The sequence below is a fragment of the Notamacropus eugenii genome, chromosome 4, assembly GCF_028372415.1.
Source record: "Notamacropus eugenii isolate mMacEug1 chromosome 4, mMacEug1.pri_v2, whole genome shotgun sequence".
In the NCBI taxonomy this organism is placed as follows: domain Eukaryota; kingdom Metazoa; phylum Chordata; class Mammalia; order Diprotodontia; family Macropodidae; genus Notamacropus; species Notamacropus eugenii.
In genome coordinates, this window is record NC_092875.1 from 252,013,485 (window position 1) to 252,032,973 (window position 19,489).

A 19,489-nucleotide genomic window follows, 5' to 3' on the forward strand; every position below is an offset into this window, starting at 1 on the left:
GTTTTAATTCCATGAGAAGTCAGAGACTAAAGAGGGAATAAATTGGTATGAAATTTAGCAAAGTGACTACAAAAATATAGGATTGAGAGACATAACAAATAAGGATAACACACCTCCAATATATTTTACTTCAGTAATAAAGCTGATCTTCTAAGAAACTGGTAAAATTTTACCATAAAAGTTTGAAATTCATGGTGTTTTTCATGAACCCCACAATTATTAGTGGGAACATCAAGCAACTTTTTCTTTTTCTGATGTGCAACTCATCTGAGTTCATTTGCTAAGGCTTACATATTTCTTTTGGGAATAAAGTATTCTGAATCCTTCTTTTGTAACTCAAATAGAAAAAAAAAGAAATAAACAAAATTTAAATTAATCTTTTAACTTGTTTGGTTTTCTTGGATTTTTTGAGACTGCATAAAATGACCCATTAACCAAAATAAATGAAAACAATCATACTTTTTGGACTCTAATGCCTATATCCCATGCACAGCAAAATTAAATTTAATTACAACAATGAAAATTACTCCCTAAGGCTCAATCTTTTACACTGATTTATCATCAAAAGGTTTTATTTGTGCAAAGTCTTATGATCATGTGTGCATTCCATAAAAACTTAAGTACAAACAGCTTCTAGCTAAGAATTATGTACACACATTGTTTTTCTCTGGTGATGTATAACAGTGCCAAATCTAGCACGGTCAACTTTGGTTGCAGTTACAAATTCAAAAAACTTCCATTTATGTTGTTTACAGGCTTAGATATTACTTTTAGGAAAATAAAAATATTTTAACAAGATGGTTCTACTTTACCTAGTTATCCCTGATTTTCTTTTGGGAACCATTAGCATTTTATTTCTTGTACCTTTTTATCTCATTTCTAATAAGAATAGTTGTAGCTTTAGGGAGTGTGGGAAAGGGAGGATTATGAATCTTCTTATGAAAGCTAAAATTGCAATTTTTCTAACCATCAGATTTGAAGCACAAGCCTTTCCTTTTCCTGTATTAGAGTATGTTAGTAATTTTTCTCCTTCACTAAAACAAATCCAGTACATTCTCATGGCCAGTATTTTGGAATAATCTTTTGTCATGGATATCAAGATAAGCAGCTTTCTAGCTGATCTTCCTGCCTCTAGCTGGTACCCCATGACAGGAAAGGGATAACTGGAAGTTGAATAGGGAAATTCAAGTGGGATGTTCCTATAGATAGTTGAGAAGATGGAATTAGAATTTAGGTCAAGGTTAGGTCTGATGATGGAAATTTTGGAGTCATTCACATACAGATGACAGAAAGGTAAATGTGCTCACAGTTTGAACACAACTACAAAAAAGGAAGAAGAGAAGACCATGGAACAAGTATTGTATAATATGCTAGTTAGAGGGGAGGAGAAGGAAAAGAAAGGAGGTAGGGAGTAGAAAAGAGATATAGAAAGGAGGAGGATATTATTATAAGATGGGAATCAGGATTGTGAAGTGAAATGGAAAGCAAAGCAGTTCTAAGATGAAAGAGTACATTTTCAGTAGTATAGTGATTGTGAGGAAGAAGACTAATGAGAACTGTCACTGTGTTTGATAAAAGGTAACAGGTAACAGGTAATCTCTGAGAGTTGGACTATAGTAGAAAGAGGGCAGAGAAGAGGTGGGGAACCTGCGGCCTTAAGGTCACACAGAGCCTTTTACTTCCTCAAGTGCAACTTGGAATAAATCCAAACTTCACAGAACAAATCCCCTTAGTAAAAGGATTTGTTCTTGTAGAACACAAGGCTGTACCCAAGGGCTTAGAAGGCCACATGTGGTCTCAAGGCCACAGGATCCCCACCCCTGGGGAAACTTGCATACATGAACAAGAAATGATGCCAATGTTTTCTATTTTCTAGGCCCTCCCTATGGTGGAAACCCAGCTCTTATAACTTCTAGAATTTATTTTAAATTTCCTTTCTATATACCTCCCTCTGCTTATCTTGGATCCTGGTTTCCTCTATTGTGATATTGTATTATTTGGGGCAGCTAGGTGGTACAGTGGATAGAGCACCAATGCAGAAGTCAGGAGGACTGGAGTTCAAATCTCAGCTCAGCTTATAATTTACTTACATATTACTTAAGCATGTAGACTGAATGCTTATATTTCCTCCTAATGACTACATGTTCTGCATTGAAACTTGATTTTTCTTATACTTCTTTAAAATCTTCTTTAATATTTCATTTTTTAAAAATGATTTTTTTTCCATAAACAAGCAAGTCTTTCTTTTCCTCCAACCTCCTCTGTCTCCTACTGGAAAAACAAGCAAACAAACAAGTGAATAAACAAACTTGTTGCATAGTTAAGCAAAATAAATTCAGATCCATGAGTTCTCTCTCCCATATCTGCTACTTCTCCTCCTGTGTGACCCTTTTCTGTACCCTCTTATAAGTTCTCCACAGAGGGCTTGTGTTTGTCCTTCATTGGCGAAGAAGACCATGCCATCAGAGAAATGATGATATGACTTGCACTTGACTTTATTTTGGCTTACCCAACAATATGGAGGCTTGACTCTAGTTCTCAAAACTGTCATATCAGTCAGTCAACTAGCATTTATTGAACACCTACTTTGTGTCAGGCACAGTCCAAACAAGAGCAAAACAAACAAACAAAAATACCAGTTCTCCAGGGGATTATTGTCTCTTGGGGGACAGTATGTGAAAAGAAGTACTTAAAAGAACAAGTTATATTTGCATATTTAATTGTGAAAGTCTTAAAGGGAAGGAGTTGAGCTGGAGGGAAGGTACTGAAAGGAGAACTGGAACAGATCTCTGGAGGAAGGTGGGGCTTTAACTGAGAAGACAGGAGGAAGAGTTAAGGAGGAACAGTGACCCAAGTACGGAGGAAAAGCAGTGAAAATGGTCACAGTCAAGAGATAGAGATCAACAAGAAGGCAGCATCACTGAAATGAAGAGTTTGTGGAATGAGTACTAAGGTATAAGAAGACTTCAAGATAGGAAGGGGTCAGGTTATAAAGGATTTTGAATGACAAAAAGAATATTATATATTTGATTCTGAATAGTCTATTGAATAGGGAGTGACATAGTCAGACCTGTAATTTAAAATGACCAATTTAACAGCTGAGTGCAGGATGGATTGGAGTAGGGGGAGACTAGAGTTAGGAAGACTGACTAGAAAGCTGCTGTAATAGTCTGAGGGAGGTGAAGATGTCACACAAGGGTGACTGCAATAGGAGAGGTTTTACAGAGGTCGAAAAGCAGGATTTTACAACTGATTGAATACAGCAATTGAGAGAGTAAGGAGTCAAAGATGACATCTAACTTTAGGTTGGTGGTCCCCTCAAGAGTAATGGGGAAATTAGGAAGAGTAGAAGGCTTGGGGGTAAAATGAGTTCTGTGTTATATATGTTGTTGTCTGTAGGACATCCAGTTGGAGATGTCTAATAGGCATTTTAAGACTAGACGTCAGGAGAAAGGTTAAGGCTGGACAGTGGATCTGAGAGTTGATAATTAAAATCATGGGAACTAATGAACTCACGACATGAAACAGCACATATGGAAAAGAGAAGAGGGAACAGGACAGAGCCTTGAGGCCCCAAAGATTAGCATTTGTAACTTGGGTGAATATCCAGAAAAGGTAGAGAAGTAGAGCTCAAATAGGTAGGAGAAGGTCTTGGAGAAAATAGTGTCACAAAAAAACTAGAGCAAAGAGAATATCAAGTAGAAGAGGCAGATCAACAGTGTCAAAGGTTTCAGAGGGCGAGAATTGCATAGAAGGATTTATATCTATTAAGAGATCATCAGCGACTTTGGAGAGGTAGTTTTGGTATAATGATGAGGCTGGAAGTCAGACTGCAAAGAAGAGTTAAAAAGAAAGTAAGAGTTAATGAAATTGAGGCAAACCATTGTAGACCATCTTTTACAGATGTTTAGACACAAAAGGAAGGAGAAATATGGATGGCCCAAGTGAAAATTTACTTGCAAATGGAGGCATACATGGACATGTTTGTAAACACTAGAGAAAGAGACAGTGGACAGGAGAGAGTAAATATAAGTGAGAGAGACAGGATGATAGAGTAGATGTATTAGAATGCCATCAAGGGGTACATGTAAATGGGTTTGCCTTTGCAAGGAGAAATTCCAGCTTTTCATGTGAAATAAGAATGAAAGGTGAGACAGGGTCAGTATTGTTGCAAATTGTCCACCTATTGTCCCCCACCCTTCATAATGTCTGTCTGACCCACATACCCCTAATCATATTTTCTGTATGCTATCTTTTACACTAGTTAGGACAATATTATAAATTTGTAAATGGATAGGACCTTAGAAATCATCTATTCCAACCTTTCATTATACAAATAAGGAGACTTAGACCCCAAAAGGTTAACATAGTTGTCCAAGTTCACACATGACATATACAGAATTTTGGACTCTGACACTAAAACCAGTGATCTTTCCATTGTAACCTGCTGCCTTAGCAAGTTGTGCTGGGTAATGTGGTGCAGCTCACACTATCCACTGATATTGAGTCCTGTATGATTTTGATTCTTTGGAAAATGAGGTCTTCCCCACAACCTCTTAAAATTGGAAGAATACTGATGCTGAAAACAATGTTACGTGCATCTATGTGAACTTGAGCTTGTTAACCAACTGAGTGATTTCCCAAATGCAATCCAATATGCTTTCTTCCTCCTATTCAATTTTGGGCCCAACCCACTGTAGGCAACTCCTCAAATTTAATAACGCATCTAAAGCCAAATTCAATATCATCCTGTCTGCAACCCCACACCAAACTCTCCTGACATTTTTATTGCTGTAAATGAATCATTCTCCCAGTCCAAATGGCTGTCTTTATTTCTTTACTACGTTCTCACTTGTCATCTCCCTACAATCTGGCTTCTGCCCCAACTACTGGATTGAAACTTCTTTCTTACAGGGTTTGTGTGAATAGACAAGTTTCAAAGAGCATTCTTTTTCTTTTTCCTGTAATGATTGCTTAATCTCTCTTAGTTTGTTTTTAAAACTCTAATACTCATATATTCAGTGACATGGCCAACAAAAACCCCCTTCCCAGTAAAGTCTTTTAAATCCTCAAAATCATCAATGGCATTTCATATGTCAGAAGGAAAGATTTTTTTTTAAAAGCTGCCTAGGATTTCCCATGTGAGAATTACTAGGATAGTCTCACTTTTTTTTTTTTTTATGGATAGTTTCACTTTCAGAGTACTACTACCCAAAGAATCTCTTAGCTATTTTGCACTCTTTTACAAACTTATCATTTTGATTTGTTTGTTTTCACATGGCATGTGCAATCAGGAGGAATCTGGTGAAATTACAGTAATAGGATAAGACCTTTGCTTTGACTTTTAAAACATCTATATACAAAGTGTAAATGTTCTTACTGACAACATATTTGAGATTTCCATCACATCTCCTTAATGAGGATGGGGGAATATGAAGAAAACCTTAGCCTTAGGTACTTGCCCTATTGAAACTACAGTTAGAATGGCTTCTGGGAATAACTGATAGAGTCATGGGTAGTTTTGATATTGGCCTTTTAAAACTGAAAAATGAAAGAAAAGGAAAATAGGAAAAAATGAAAGACAGCAAAGTTGAGAGAAGAGATAGATAGGGGTAAAGTATTCTCAGAAAGTGGACTTCAGTCCTCAAGTCTTGAAACATGCTCATCAAGTACCTAGAATGCATTTTGTTTTTCTGATTAGTATGAAGGTAGAGATCGGGGTTTTAGTTTTCTCTGTATCTCCAACACTTAGCAGAATTCCTGGAACATAGTAAATGCTTAATAAATGCTTATTGTTGACTGTGGCTGAGTCATAGAGGTAGAAAGTGGGGATGGCACAAGAAGAAATAATACATGGAAAGACCTTTCTTGGCATGGAATTTATTTCTTCAGTTAAAGTGTGTGCAATTTGGAAGAGGGAATTTTTCCCCTGAAATTATTTTTATTTGGGGCTCAGGAGTTAAAGATCTGGGGATTTAGTGGAATTCAAGCTCAAAGGTGATGGGTTATCCCTCCCTTGAGTTCTTCAAATAAAGGCTGGGTGACCACTTTTCTAGAGGAGGGATTCTTAGCTGAATGCAGATTAAATCTCTAAATCTAAAATTTTGTGATTCTGTGATTTTATGGCATACTTAAAGTATCTTTATTAGCCAATAGTGAGATCTCAGTATATGTGGTAACCCATTGTGCTCATAACTGTCTTGATGTGGACAAAGGCTGATGTTTTGGAAAAGACAGTATAGAAAGGGGAAAAGACTATTAGATATGAAATCATAAAAAAAACAAAAAACTTGAGTTTCATTCTTGACTCACACACTCAATGTGTGATTATGGGCAAATCATATCACCTCTCAGAGCCTCATTGTCTCATTTGAAAAATGGGGAGTCATGAAATATGGAATTACAGAACTGGAAAGGACCATAGAAACTATCTAGTTCCATCTGGACCTGAATATACTCATTCTCTACAAAAGACAAAATGAGTGCTTGAACATTCAGCATATTTTTGAATATTGCAGGGAAAAGGGAATCCATAACTTTCTGGGGCAGCCCCCTTCACATCTAGACAGCTCTATTAGGAAGTTTTAAACTTTTATGTCTTTCCTAAATTTGTCTCTCAGCAACCTCCACTCATTGGTAATAGTTCTGCTTTCTGGGGCCAAGATGAAAAATTTGGTTCCTCTTCCATGTTCAGTCATTTTTCAGTCTTGTCTGATTCTTTGTGAACCCATTTGGAGATTTCTTGGTAAAGATACTGGAGTGGTTTCCCATTAGGCAAATAAGGTTATGTGACCTGCCCAGGATCACACAGCTAGTAACTGTCTGAGATCATATTTGAAATCAGGAAGATGAGTCTTCCTGAATCAGGGGTTCTGAACTCCATCTACTGTGCCACTTAGCTGCCCAATGCAACAACCCTTAAAATACTTAACAGTTATCAAGTTATCATCTGTCTTCTTCACAAGTCTTTTAATCTCTGGACTAAACAAACATAAATTATTCAAATGATTCTCATATGGCATCATATTGAGATCTTTCACCATGCTCATCATTGTTCTCTGAAGCCTCTCCAGATTATCAACATTTTCTTAAAATATGGCTCCCCAAACTGAATCCAAGATATCACATGTGGTATATCCAAGCCATAGTATATAACAATACTATCCCCTTCCTCATTCTGGCTGTTAAATCTCGCTTAAATACCAGCTAAGTTCACATCAATTTTTTTGTGTCTGTTTCCTGCTGTAACAAGTCAACAGATTTAGTTATTAAATCATTTTGAGCTTATAATCCATTATAATCTCCAGATGCTTTTTCAGAACTATTTAATGTTTCCATCTTGTATTCATGAATTTGATTTTTTTTTTGTACACAAGTATGTGTACTTTAGATTCATCTCTATTTAACTTCATCTACATGGTCTTAGCCTAATGTTCTAGTCTGTCAAGATATTTTTGGATCTCAACTCTCATATCCAGTGTGATAAATAGTTAACCCTTTTAGCTTTGTGTCATCTGCAAATTTTAGGAACATATTACATATGCTTTTCTCTCAGATAAAAGGCAAAGCAAGAAATAGAGTAAAGGGGTAGGGGTGGAGTTATCCAGAAGGAGGCTGTAGCTGACAATGTTAAACACTGCAAAGAAATAAAGAAGCATGAGGACTCATAAAAGAGCACAGGATTTAGCAATACGAGATCACTGCCAACTTAGGAAAGAGGCATTACTGTTTTGTAGGGGAGATTAATGATGAAGTATTACAAAGTGAAAGAGGTTAATATGTGAAGAATTATTGTCAGTATGATTTTTTTTTAAAGATTTTTGGCTGTTTCTACAACAAATGAGGTTAGTCTGTCTTGACTTGTTTTTAGTAAAGCATGTCTTTCATTATTTCCTTTTCTAGATATTCAATAACCATGCTTTTTATAATAAGTTCTAGGATTTTGTCAGGAGTCTATACCATTCTCACTGGTTTATACAATCTGTACACTCTATTCTCTTCCCTTTTTGAAAAAGATAAAATATTTGTTCCTCTTTAGTCTGAAGTTCCCCTTAAATTCTCAATGTTCCTTCAAAGATCACCAATTACTATTACATCAGGTAGTTTTTTGTTTTGTTTTGCCGTCGTCTTTTAAGCAAGTAGCCCATCTACATACTAAAGACACCTTTCAGGGTATAGTTTTATCATGTACTTCTTTTGAACCTAGAAACTTGTAATTATCATGGTGCAGAGAAGCAAGTTAAGAGGTGAGTATCTCAGCCCTCTCTTTACCATTTCATTGACCCCAAGGAGAGATACTATCCCTTCTTTCATCTTTTTGTTTTACAATATATAACCAACACCCCCTCCCCACAAGAACAAAGCCCAACATTCCCTTTCCGTTGTCCTTAGCCTTTCTCAGCCTAGACTCAGTCGTTTCTTTGCTCTGACACTTTGATGGCATAATTCAGAATATTTCCACTCTTTGTATTCACCTTCTTTTAACTTTCTGTGCTTCCAAACTTTGTACATGTTGCTGTTGTTTAATCCCAATTGACTGTTTCATGTTCATCCTCGTCAATCTCTTTAAACAACTTCTTTTATTCCTTAGAATCACTTATTCTTTTCAAATGACCATTCTTGAGAATTTCTTATCCCACTCTGGCTAATTATTACCTACATTGTACATCGATATCTCGGTTTATAGCTTTTATTGCTGGCTCCTGTCTTGGATTTTGTCTACTGGGAATTCCTGGAAAGCTTTACTGTGAATCTTTCCTAAACCATAGATACTTTCAATGGTATCTAATTTGGAGGGTTCACCTGTGGGTTTTTCTCTCTCTTACTTCCTTTTCAATTTAAATCTCATTTTTACTAGCTAAACTAAATGAAACTTGTAGCAGCAAGAAGTTTTTGGGGGGCCTTTAGAGCTGTATTTGGGATAGAGGAGGATCAAAGAATGGATTAGATCACATTTTGAGTGGATGAGATGATAAATGATGATGGAGAAATGATTTTTCAAAACACTAAGCAAATACATTTCTACTGGCACTTATTAGGAACACTTTCTGAGTAGGAAATAAACACTTATATTTCTATTTTACTTACCACACAGGATTGTTGTAAAATTAAAGCATTAAAAAAATGTGAATTATAATTATTGTGTTCCATCACATGAAGAACATCCATGAAACACATTGACTGAACTTATTATTTCTAAATCTGTCATCAAGGTCAAATTTATTATTCCTGAGAAATTATTTCCCTAGATTTGTTCTAAATGGTGGAATAGAGCAGCCAATACACATTTATTAAGTGCCCAATATATGCTACCCAAAGTAGTAACTTAGGTTTAAGGGAGAGCCTAATTTTAACTTAAATTTTAATTATTTGTTTTTAATTGACGGTGCAATGTTAATGTTAAGATAAAGACTGGGTAGATATAGTGCTTTATTTTTCAGATGTTACTCATACCAAAATACCTATCCATTTTCCTTCCTATACAAGATTTCCCTTAATTGGACTAATAGAATAATAATTCCTTTTCTTTTCACATTCATACTTTTGTAGAAACCTCCAAAGTGTGTGTATGAACATCTGCATGGCATATGTATATAATCATATTATATGTGAACACATATGCATATATATGTATGTATAATATGTATATGAATATATATTTATTGTAGATAGGTTTTGTGGTATTGTGTACATTGTGAATGACTAATGACTTGAATCCAGAATTGATTATAATTAGGAGATTGAGATGGATCACATCTGAAGAATTATGAAGCATTTTGAATAATCATAGACTGAATACTTCCATGAAACCTCACATTTTTAACAAAATATTCTCCTTTATGACTGCTATATGAGTATGAATAATGGAATACCATCTCATCCAAAGAATCAAAATTGCAGATGATTAAAGGTCAACAGAAACATGTATGGTAGTAAGTAACTCATCTGTGTCATACACCATTGACTTGGCCATGAGAAGTAGAATAAAAAAATTAAAGAGATGTGACAAGAAGAAATGTATGAACCAATCACACAGTGAAGGATAACATACTTAGTCCAAAAGCTATATTAGTAACCATCAAATATTCAAAGAACCAATGGAAGGTCTCCAGCATATTGCTTAGATTCTCTATGTAGAATTTCAAAAAATTCTGGACAAGAAAGAAATGAAATGAGAAATGTGCAAAGTTGCAGTCTGTTCCAATGGAGGGAGTATCTACACTAATGAGATCAGGTATCCATAGCAATACCTCCAATGAATCTATCTGCATTTGTAAGATTTTAGAGTAGAAAGGACCTCAGAGATTGTCTAGTCCAAGTATTAAATTTTATAGATGAAACTGAGACCTAGATGGTAGCTTTCCCACTTAGCTTGGTACAGAGTAAGCATTTTTAAAAATTTATTTTATTTTTAATTTATGGAATAAAACAACATAGTGTAATAAAAAATATGATTGCACATGAAATTGCAAATCTGCTATGTACAACTTGCTATTCCTTTTAAATATACAACAAAGTTATCATATAAATTTTTTTTCCCTCTCTCCCAGGTGGCCACCATTAGATACAAATAAGTATATGGGTGTGTGTATGAGTGTGTGTGTGTGTGTGTGTGTGTGTGTGTGTGTGTGTGTAATTATTCTATACATACTTCTATTTATCGGTTCTTTCTCTGGATGTAGATAATGTATTTCTTCATATGTCCTCTATAGTTAATTTGGGTATTTATAATAGTCAAAATAACTTATTTGTTCAGTCATTCTTAAAACCATGTTTCTGTTGTGTTTACAATGTTGTCTTGGCTCTGCTCATTTTGCTCATTATTTTGTGCAAGGCTTTCCATGTTTTTCTAAGATCATTGAGCTCATCATTTCTTATACTTCAGTAGTGTTCCATCACAATTACATACTACAACTTGTTCAACCATTAAAAAGTTGTTCAGCATTTAACAAATGCTTCTTGACTGAATGATTACTCAACATCTCATAAATAGTAAATGACAAAGGTGGATCTTGAACTAAGATCTAACAACTCCAAATTCAATGCTCTTCCATCCAATACGCTACACTGTCTCTTTAATGTATTTACTACAATTTAAGGGCATCCTAGTGAGTTTAAGGAAAGAGTAGTACTTTTATTTAGGAACATAAGTAATCAGAAGACACAATAACCTAATGAAATGGCCACTGGACTTGGATTCAGGTGACTTTTGCTTCTAATCCCTGCTCTGATAATATTTATATAACCTTCTTCTTGACCTCAGAGAATTTTGAGTTGTACAAACGCTTAATTCCCTCCTGGTCAAACATAATTCCTATGAACAGGAACTTCCTCCACAACATCCATGGCAAGTGATCATCTAGGCTATTCAGAGATTTTGTTTATTCATTAAACAAGCATTTATTAAGTCCCTACTGTGTGCTAGACTTGATTTTGATAAGCAAAAGGTCATGGAACCAAATTATTTCTGTGGTTGCACCTATCATGGAATCAAGCATGATTTTTAACATATGTAGGACAGATACCTTGCTAGTAAGAGATTCTTAAAGGGTGAACTTTTGCTTAAATAAACCAAATTATTATTTAATATAATCTCCAAATAAACACAGTGAGATTATATGTTATGATATTCATGCCAGGAATAAAGGGACCCTAGAGTGTATCTAGTCCAACAATAAGACCATAGATTTAGAGATGGAAGGTATTCAGGAGTCCCTTTCATCCAGACTCTTTCTTTTTAATATGAAGTAACTAAAGTTCAGATAGAATGTGTCTTTCTTATTCAAGACCATATAACAAGTAAGGCAGGATTTGACTTCAAATCCACTGCATCACCTAGCTATGTCTTATTTCTATGTTTTAATCAGTTGTAGTTGTGAAGATGTGGTCTGCTACAGTAAATAATTTGTGAAAACTTAATTATTCTCTTCAATGTCAAGCACTTAGTCCATTTCCTGGTACACAGTAGACACTTAATAAATGTTCAATGAATTGAATTGAACCAATGCATATGTAGATCATTCTCATGCAAATTCTCATACAAATAGAAATAGCAATGATTAAATAGGTACATTATAGAAGCAGTATGACATAGTCAAGGGTTGGATCTGTGGTGAGGAAGTCTGTATTACAAATTTGCCTCTCATATTTACTAGCTGTGTGGCCATGGGTAAGCCAGTTAACCTTTCTGACTCTCAATTTCCTCATCTGTAAAATTAAAAGAATGAAAACTGTAGTACCTAACTCATAGAATTATTGCAAGGTTCATTTGAGATGATGTCTGTAAAGATTTTGGCAAGCATTAAAATGCTACATAAAGGTCAGTTATTATATGCTCACGGAAGTGGTTCCACTGTCTTAAGAGGGATACTCGGTACAGAGTTCAAAAGGAATAAAGAGCCTCTATAGAGAGTAAAGTCTTTCAAATGATTTTTTGAAGATGCTAATGAACTGATAAACCAGAGAATACTACAGGAGCTCACCAATAAAACCATGGCCACTCAAAAGATTTCACTCTATGATCAATATAAGATTGATTATATCCTATATGCAGGTGGATAATGGTCCAATAGTACATCTGTCTTGTGTAGGTCTTTCAGACAGACAAAAGACCAATAAGTGAATAGGAAGAAGAGAAGACTGAGCTGAAATACTTTTGAGAAATTGTTCAGAACTTTCAATAATTCCAAATGTCTCTCCAGAACAAAAACACATCTTTTAACGCACTATTCTTTCTGTTATTTATTACAGTTGTGAATTATAGAATACCAAAATTACAGATAACCTAAAAGGCAATGGGAAAAAAACACTGTAGGCTTAAGGAAAGTAGGTTACAGTGTATTTCAACCATAGTTAGCTCATAACAAGTGACCTTTTTGATGACTTGTGTAATCAGAAATGGAGGTGGGCTAGTCATGTAAGAACAAAGGAGAAGAGATATTTATCCCAAATGATACAGTGCTGCTCACAGAATGGTAAAGGGTTTAGAGGAAGACTCTCAGCACATTGGATAGATACCCTAAGTGGGTTTTATATAAAGTCCTATTGATGTTCAATATGGTTTCTCTAAAGTTAAGGAATCATACTAGACTCATATTGTGGTTTCTTTTAGTTATAAAAATATATGTAATTTTGGCTTTGCAATTTAAGTACCTGGAAGGATCAGATTCATTTAATAAATATCCACAGAGAAGATTCTGTAAGGTTTAATTAAATTTCTGACTAAAGATTTTCTTTAACAATATCTGAGTAACTGAGCAAAGTTTTATGAAAGAGAGTTCCCTTTCTCCCACAAAGGGTACACTTCCCCTTCAAAATAAGTTCCTTAAAGATTTAAAATAGCAAATATATGTATTATGAAAACAATGGATATTATGAAGGGGACTTTCTAATATCCTCTTGCTATCCTCCATGCTTTATAAAAGCTATAATTTTATTTTTTTTTGTTCTTAACACTTAAAGTGAAAATTACCTCATTTGCATTTTAAGTTATTTTTGTAGTTTTCATCTTTTCCACAGAAGCTTTCCCTTTCTTTCTATGAGTCCATAAAGTTGGTAATTTGACACAATCTGTATATATCTAAAATACTGCAGACATAAACAAGGTGTTAAACAGCAAAGCATCATGGTGTGAAGCAACTTCTTGTTCAAACACCTGTTTCATTCACAACCAATTTTACCCTAGAGCTCTGGAGCAGTACAGTAGAAATCTGGAAAATTGGCAGTCACCTTGACTATCTTATCTAATAATTCCATACAAAAAGCACTTGCTTAAAAGAGGGTCCATCTTGTGAAATGTATTCTGCTTCTGGATCTGATTACAAAGATCAAATGAACAGAATCCCTTATCAAAGTAGGCTGGAATTACTTTGCCTTTATGCAGACCTATATTTAAGGCATATGAATATTATTGAATCATGTGTGTTGGTAGATATGTGTATGCAGGTGTGTTCTACTTTGAGAAAATTCTAATTACATAATTCCAGATTTCCAATAGGGAATCATAAAAGGACTCACTTCATTTTTTTCCTCCTTATATTGAGCTTTCTGGTTGTGTTTAAAATAGGCTTCAACCAACAAAATTTTATATAACAGAATTAATATTTCCATAACAATTTCACATGAAAACATGAAGGACACAGAAACATAAACAGGTACAAACGTGTGTACTAATATAAGAGTTATCTCATGAAAACTCAATTATCCTCTTCAATCTTGGATCATCTCTCACAAAATTTAGATTATCGATTTGTTTTCTTTAGTCATCTAAGCTACTCTTGGGGACATCACCCCCTCTCCTAACTTTCCCAAAAATAGGTTTGTGAGTCCAAATAATGAAGGATTATTTTAATAACAACCCAAACAAAACAAGATTAGGGAAGAAAAGCTTCACTCTAAAAGACAGCCCCTAAATTCTTAAATTAAAAAAGAAAATTTTAGAAGTCATTTCACTGTGCTCTATAGACAAATGTAAATAATTTTAAAATAATTATGAAGGCTACCATACTCCTATTGCCATGAATTATTATGAACAATTGTGATCTAGATAATATTTATTGTGATTTTTTTCCTCAAGAATTCAAATCCAGTATTTAAAAAAAAAACCCAATAAAATTGATACCAACTTTTTCTATAGGAGAAACATTTAATGATTCAGATTCATACAGATGCTCTGTAACATCTAAACATTTAAACTAGAATGGCTGAATTGATATAGTCAAATATTTAAAAATTTATAATGTATATTTTAGAAGCATATCTGTAACTGGGGTCCATTTTGTTCAATATCCAAGTCACATTCTGGCAATAAGGTAGACATTAACTCACCTAAGCCACTGGGACACCATTTACAGCAGGACCATAGTGGTTAGGTAACAACCTAATGACTTTTCATTATGTATATTAACGCTCCACATGTCTGTATTAATGATTTGCAGTTGTGAATCCAATCCACAGGACAGCTATGTTATCCTTTGCTGAATGAGGTATTTTAAGGCACTCTATCCCAAAATGGATCGCTTGAAAAAATCTTATATTCTGGCTAAAATGTATGGTCAACATGTTAATTATGAAATGCTATTTAGAGTGGGAGAAGAAAAAAATATGAATTCTTTGAAAGTATTGCAAAGGAATATAATTATGGTACTTCAAAAATCTCATAATGTGAATAATTTTCAAAGAAAGGGATAGTTCTTAAGTATCATTTGGATAACATCACCAAGGAGATTAAGGGCACAAGTATTATGTATAAATAATACAAATCCATTCATACAAAGGCTTATGTAAAAACACAACTGAAATACAGAAAGCATGTATTTGATTAGAAATCAACTATATAACTTACTTTGAACTATATGAAGTTTGATTCATACAATTTGAAAATTATTTCAGAGAAGAGATTTTGACCTTTGGAGAGTTATATTATGATATCACAAGGTCATTTTATATATCCCTTTGGAACACAATATGCTACATCAATTATTAAAAAAGAGAGGGTTAAAATGATGCCAAGTACCTCCTATATCTATCCTAATATTCAACTTCAAAAATAAGGCCAATTTTTTTTTCTGATGAAAAGAAAGAAAACTTCCACATCACTTTAATAGCCTGACATCCCAAACAGCAGCTGTTAAATACTTTCAAACTTTCACACAAAAATTATGTGTCAGAGATAGAAGGAAAGAAGAAGAGAAGGGAAGAAGGATGAATGTGGGGGGGAAGGACAGAGGGTTTCTTTTTTTTTTTTGAAAAGAGCCCACATGTAACAGATGTTGAACCTGGGTCAATGTCAGACACCATAAAAGCTTTCATGATGTTCATGGAAATGTATGAAATGTGTACATGCTTTTTGATACCTGTGATAACAAAACATTGTATTTTAAGTGAGTGAGAGAGAGCAGATGGTTAGTGATGGTTTAAAACATTTATGTTTTTGGAATGTCACCAAGCCGATGTATTAAAAAATATGATGTTTTGTTGTTACATACTAACATCGATCTATAAGGTGTTCTTCTTCTGAAGGATGGTACTGCAATAGTGGAGATAAAAATAAAATGAACCAAGAGGAAAAAAAAATTCTCATCTAACTAAATTCACATGTGACATCTTGCTTATTGACTACATTAAATCAAAGTGTTATTAGAGTGACAACAGAATTTGCATTTCGCCTCGGCAAGTTAGGCAACCAACTCCAAGGGCCTAGATACTCTCCTCTATTCTGTTTAAGAAAGAGCCTGTAGAATTTTAATTTTTGCATACATTTGCACTTGGTAAATGCAATGAAAATTCATTTTCCCATAATGCATTTGTAGGGATTGCTCTTAATTCTTTGAAGCTTGATGGAGCCTAGTAGTTCAGAACACTTTGTGGATCATTATAATTAAAGAATAAATACTTGGGGAATTTCATTGGATCATCACTATTCTTTGTCATTTAAGTGGGGTTAAGAGTACGAGGACAGCCATATTTAATGACGCTGACTTAGAATAACAAAGTGAATATTAATACCACTTACATATTATTTTAGTGTGCAGTACCTATGTTAATCCAAAAGACAACAGTAGCAAAATGTTGAGAGAACAGATATGCTTCTATAAGGGCCAGAATAAAAATGTTTAGATGAAACATTAAACTTTAATAAACGATACTGTTAATTAACTGAAAATTGCAAAGAGGAATCCAATGACCAGGAAAGTTTTGATTTGACTCTAAAAACTGTGTGTGTGTGTGTGTGTGTGTGTGTGTGTGTGTGTGTGTGTGTGTGAGAGACAGAGAGACAGAGAGATAGAGAGAGACAGAGAGAGAGAGAGACAGACAGAGAGAGAGAGAGAGAGAGACAGAGAGAGAGAGAGAGAGAGAGAGAGAGAGAGAGAGAACTCTCCTTTGCCCCAATTGCTTTCTAGGCTCTCAAAACCCTGGGAACCGTTGGGGAACAGTTTGTTTGTGGGAGGGAGCTGGGGTCAACACGAGAAGAAGGGGAGCTTACCAGTTGTGAACTTAGTTGGAAATAAAGTGACAGCCATCAAGCACAATCTGCGCTCAAACAGGCTGAAAATGCCTGGAAAACATGCACTTGACTGAGAAGGTGGAAGGGAAAGTAAACAGTTTTAAACTGTTTGTGTGAGTGAAAACACACACACAGACACACACATACACAGATACACACACACACAGACACACACACACACACACACACCACCACCACCAGCACCAGCACCAGCAACACAATGACAACAGCAAATACCCACACTCCTTTTCCCAGCCCACTATGAAAACTTGACCCTTTAGCTCTCCAAGGACCAAGCTACCATTTACATGCAGCCTCAAACAGGAGCTGGGAAAAGAGTTAGGAGTTTGGGAAAGATGTCAAAAGAAGAGACTCAGAGAGGAAGGACTTAGCTCCTTCATTTCGGCAGCCACCCATGTGAGAAGAGGGAAATCAATCACCACCTAAACTCCAAACACCCTCCCCGCCCTCCCATCCAAGCTCCGTGTCGCTCCGGGAGCTCCAGACCCAGGCATCCCAGCTCCCAAGATGCCAGGACAGGTGGCTCCTAAGTTCCGGGCATCCCCTCTCCCCAATTTTCTACCACTCTTCCTGCCTCCCTATTCTGTCTTTCTTCACCTCTCCTCAATAAACATAGAACCAAAATAAGAAAACAGTGCTTGGTTAAACTTCCCCAGGAGAGTGGGAAGGAAGAGAATGCCTTCCCTAGTAAGCAGAAGGTAGTAGAAAGTCACCTGGAAGGTGAGCAGCAAGAGCGCGGCTGCTCGCCCGCCCTCATAGATCTCGGGGGGAGCGCAGCTTTGCACCTGGACTCCCTCCTTCCTCCCTTCCAAACCCCCTATCTGCAGACCTCCTCGCAGAGCCCGTTACCTGGTGGGAACTGCTGCTGGAGGCGACCTGTCTGCGCTGGGGCAGCCCCAGGTAGTGCACCCCGCCACCTCGCTCCTGCAGGAGCGCAGCTCCCAGAGGAAACTTCGCAGCCCTCGGGGCAGACACTTCTCCGCTCTTTCTTCTGCCGCCGGGGCACGTCCGTCCGCAGGCCGGGCCAGCCCTCTGCAGGGACCCTGTTTGCTCAGGGCAGCAGTAACGGGTTCCTCCAGGCGCGCTATCTCGCCTAAAGTCAGCTCCGGACTCCGGCAGCTGCCTCCTTCCTCGTCATTCTCTCCCTCCCTCCCTGGCTCCCCTCTCCTCTGCAGCGCTGCCTGCGAAGCAGTGCAGTGGCCCCTCCACTCTGGCCAGCCCCGCCCCTCTCCCTCTCCTCTCCATCTCTCTCTCAGTCACTATCTTTTACTCTTTGTTTCTTCTCTCCTTATCTCCCCTCTTTCTCTGCCTAGCAAACTCCTTTTCCCCCTGTCTCCTAGCTTATTCTTTCTTCTCCCTCAGCTTGCGTGCCCCATCTGCCAGACTTACTTCCCTTGCTTCAGCCCACATTTTCCTGCCTCTCACCATCATCCCAGTCTCAAGACTTGACTGCCCTCACTTTGATTGTCACCTGCCTTTCTTTCCTCTGACCCTGTCAAGACTCCTGACATCTCTGCTGTGGTTTTTCTTCACTGGTTTTGGATTTCACTTCTTCCATTCATTCCCAGTTTTCTTCTGTACCTTTTATCTGGGTCCAAGGAGGTGACAAAGTCATGATGGATAAATCACTAGTGTGAACTCTATTCATTAACTCATACATTTCTTTTATTTCACAGAAATCTTTTTTACATGATTATACACACGCATACATGTACATACATACATATATGTATATATTATATATAATATGTATAATATATGTATATATATACTATTTGCTTTAATGATGAAAATTATTCTCTGCATAATTTGAAGAACAAATAAGTTAAGGTCCTTAGATCTGCTTCCATCCAACTGTAATTTGGCCGAGTCACTTTATTGGGCATAAAATACATTAACTGAACCCACAGATACAGGTTGGGGGCCTAGAGGTAAAGACTATCCCTTGAAGACAAAATTAGAATCAAGTAAAATGCGTTATAAGTTAGAGGACATTAAGTCTATTTCCATAGACTTCCAAATACTGTTCAAAATGAATATTTCTGATATTTACATGATTTCATTTGTAATATTTCGGTGGGAAAAGTGATTGTTAATATTGCAATTTTCTCACATTTATTTGCGCTATTGGAACACCAGGTTTCATAGCATACAGCTTGTGAAACGTTGATATGGTGCAAAAATATGGTAAAGATTAAAGCAATGATTTGTAATATGTTTGTCCCACAGTTACATAGACATAAATTTTACCATGCAAAATATGGTAATATATATAATATATATATATGTAAAACCTTTTCTGACTGGAAATGTCATCAATCCATCAAATTTTCAGGAGATTTTATGCTTTCCAGAGTTAGAATGATGCAGTAAACGGCACTGAGTTTTTGTGGTCTGAAGAAATCCTATCTCCACATTTTCTTGCCCTATTTCGATTTCTTCTGGATGGAGCTTGATTTTTTC

At 36.1% G+C, this 19,489-nt stretch overlaps 1 protein-coding gene across 2 annotated transcripts in view; it reads right to left on the bottom strand.

Annotated features, from left to right (window-relative positions):
• Positions 1-18,194, bottom strand: part of CHST9 (carbohydrate sulfotransferase 9) — a 354,622-nt gene extending 336,428 nt beyond the window's left edge. For both annotated transcript variants that reach the window (XM_072604464.1, XM_072604463.1), the window contains exon 1: positions 17,876-18,194. The gene's annotated coding sequence lies outside the window, so the exon portion shown is untranslated. The remainder of the gene's footprint in view (positions 1-17,875) is intronic.
• Between the last annotated feature and the right edge of the window lie 1,295 nt (positions 18,195-19,489).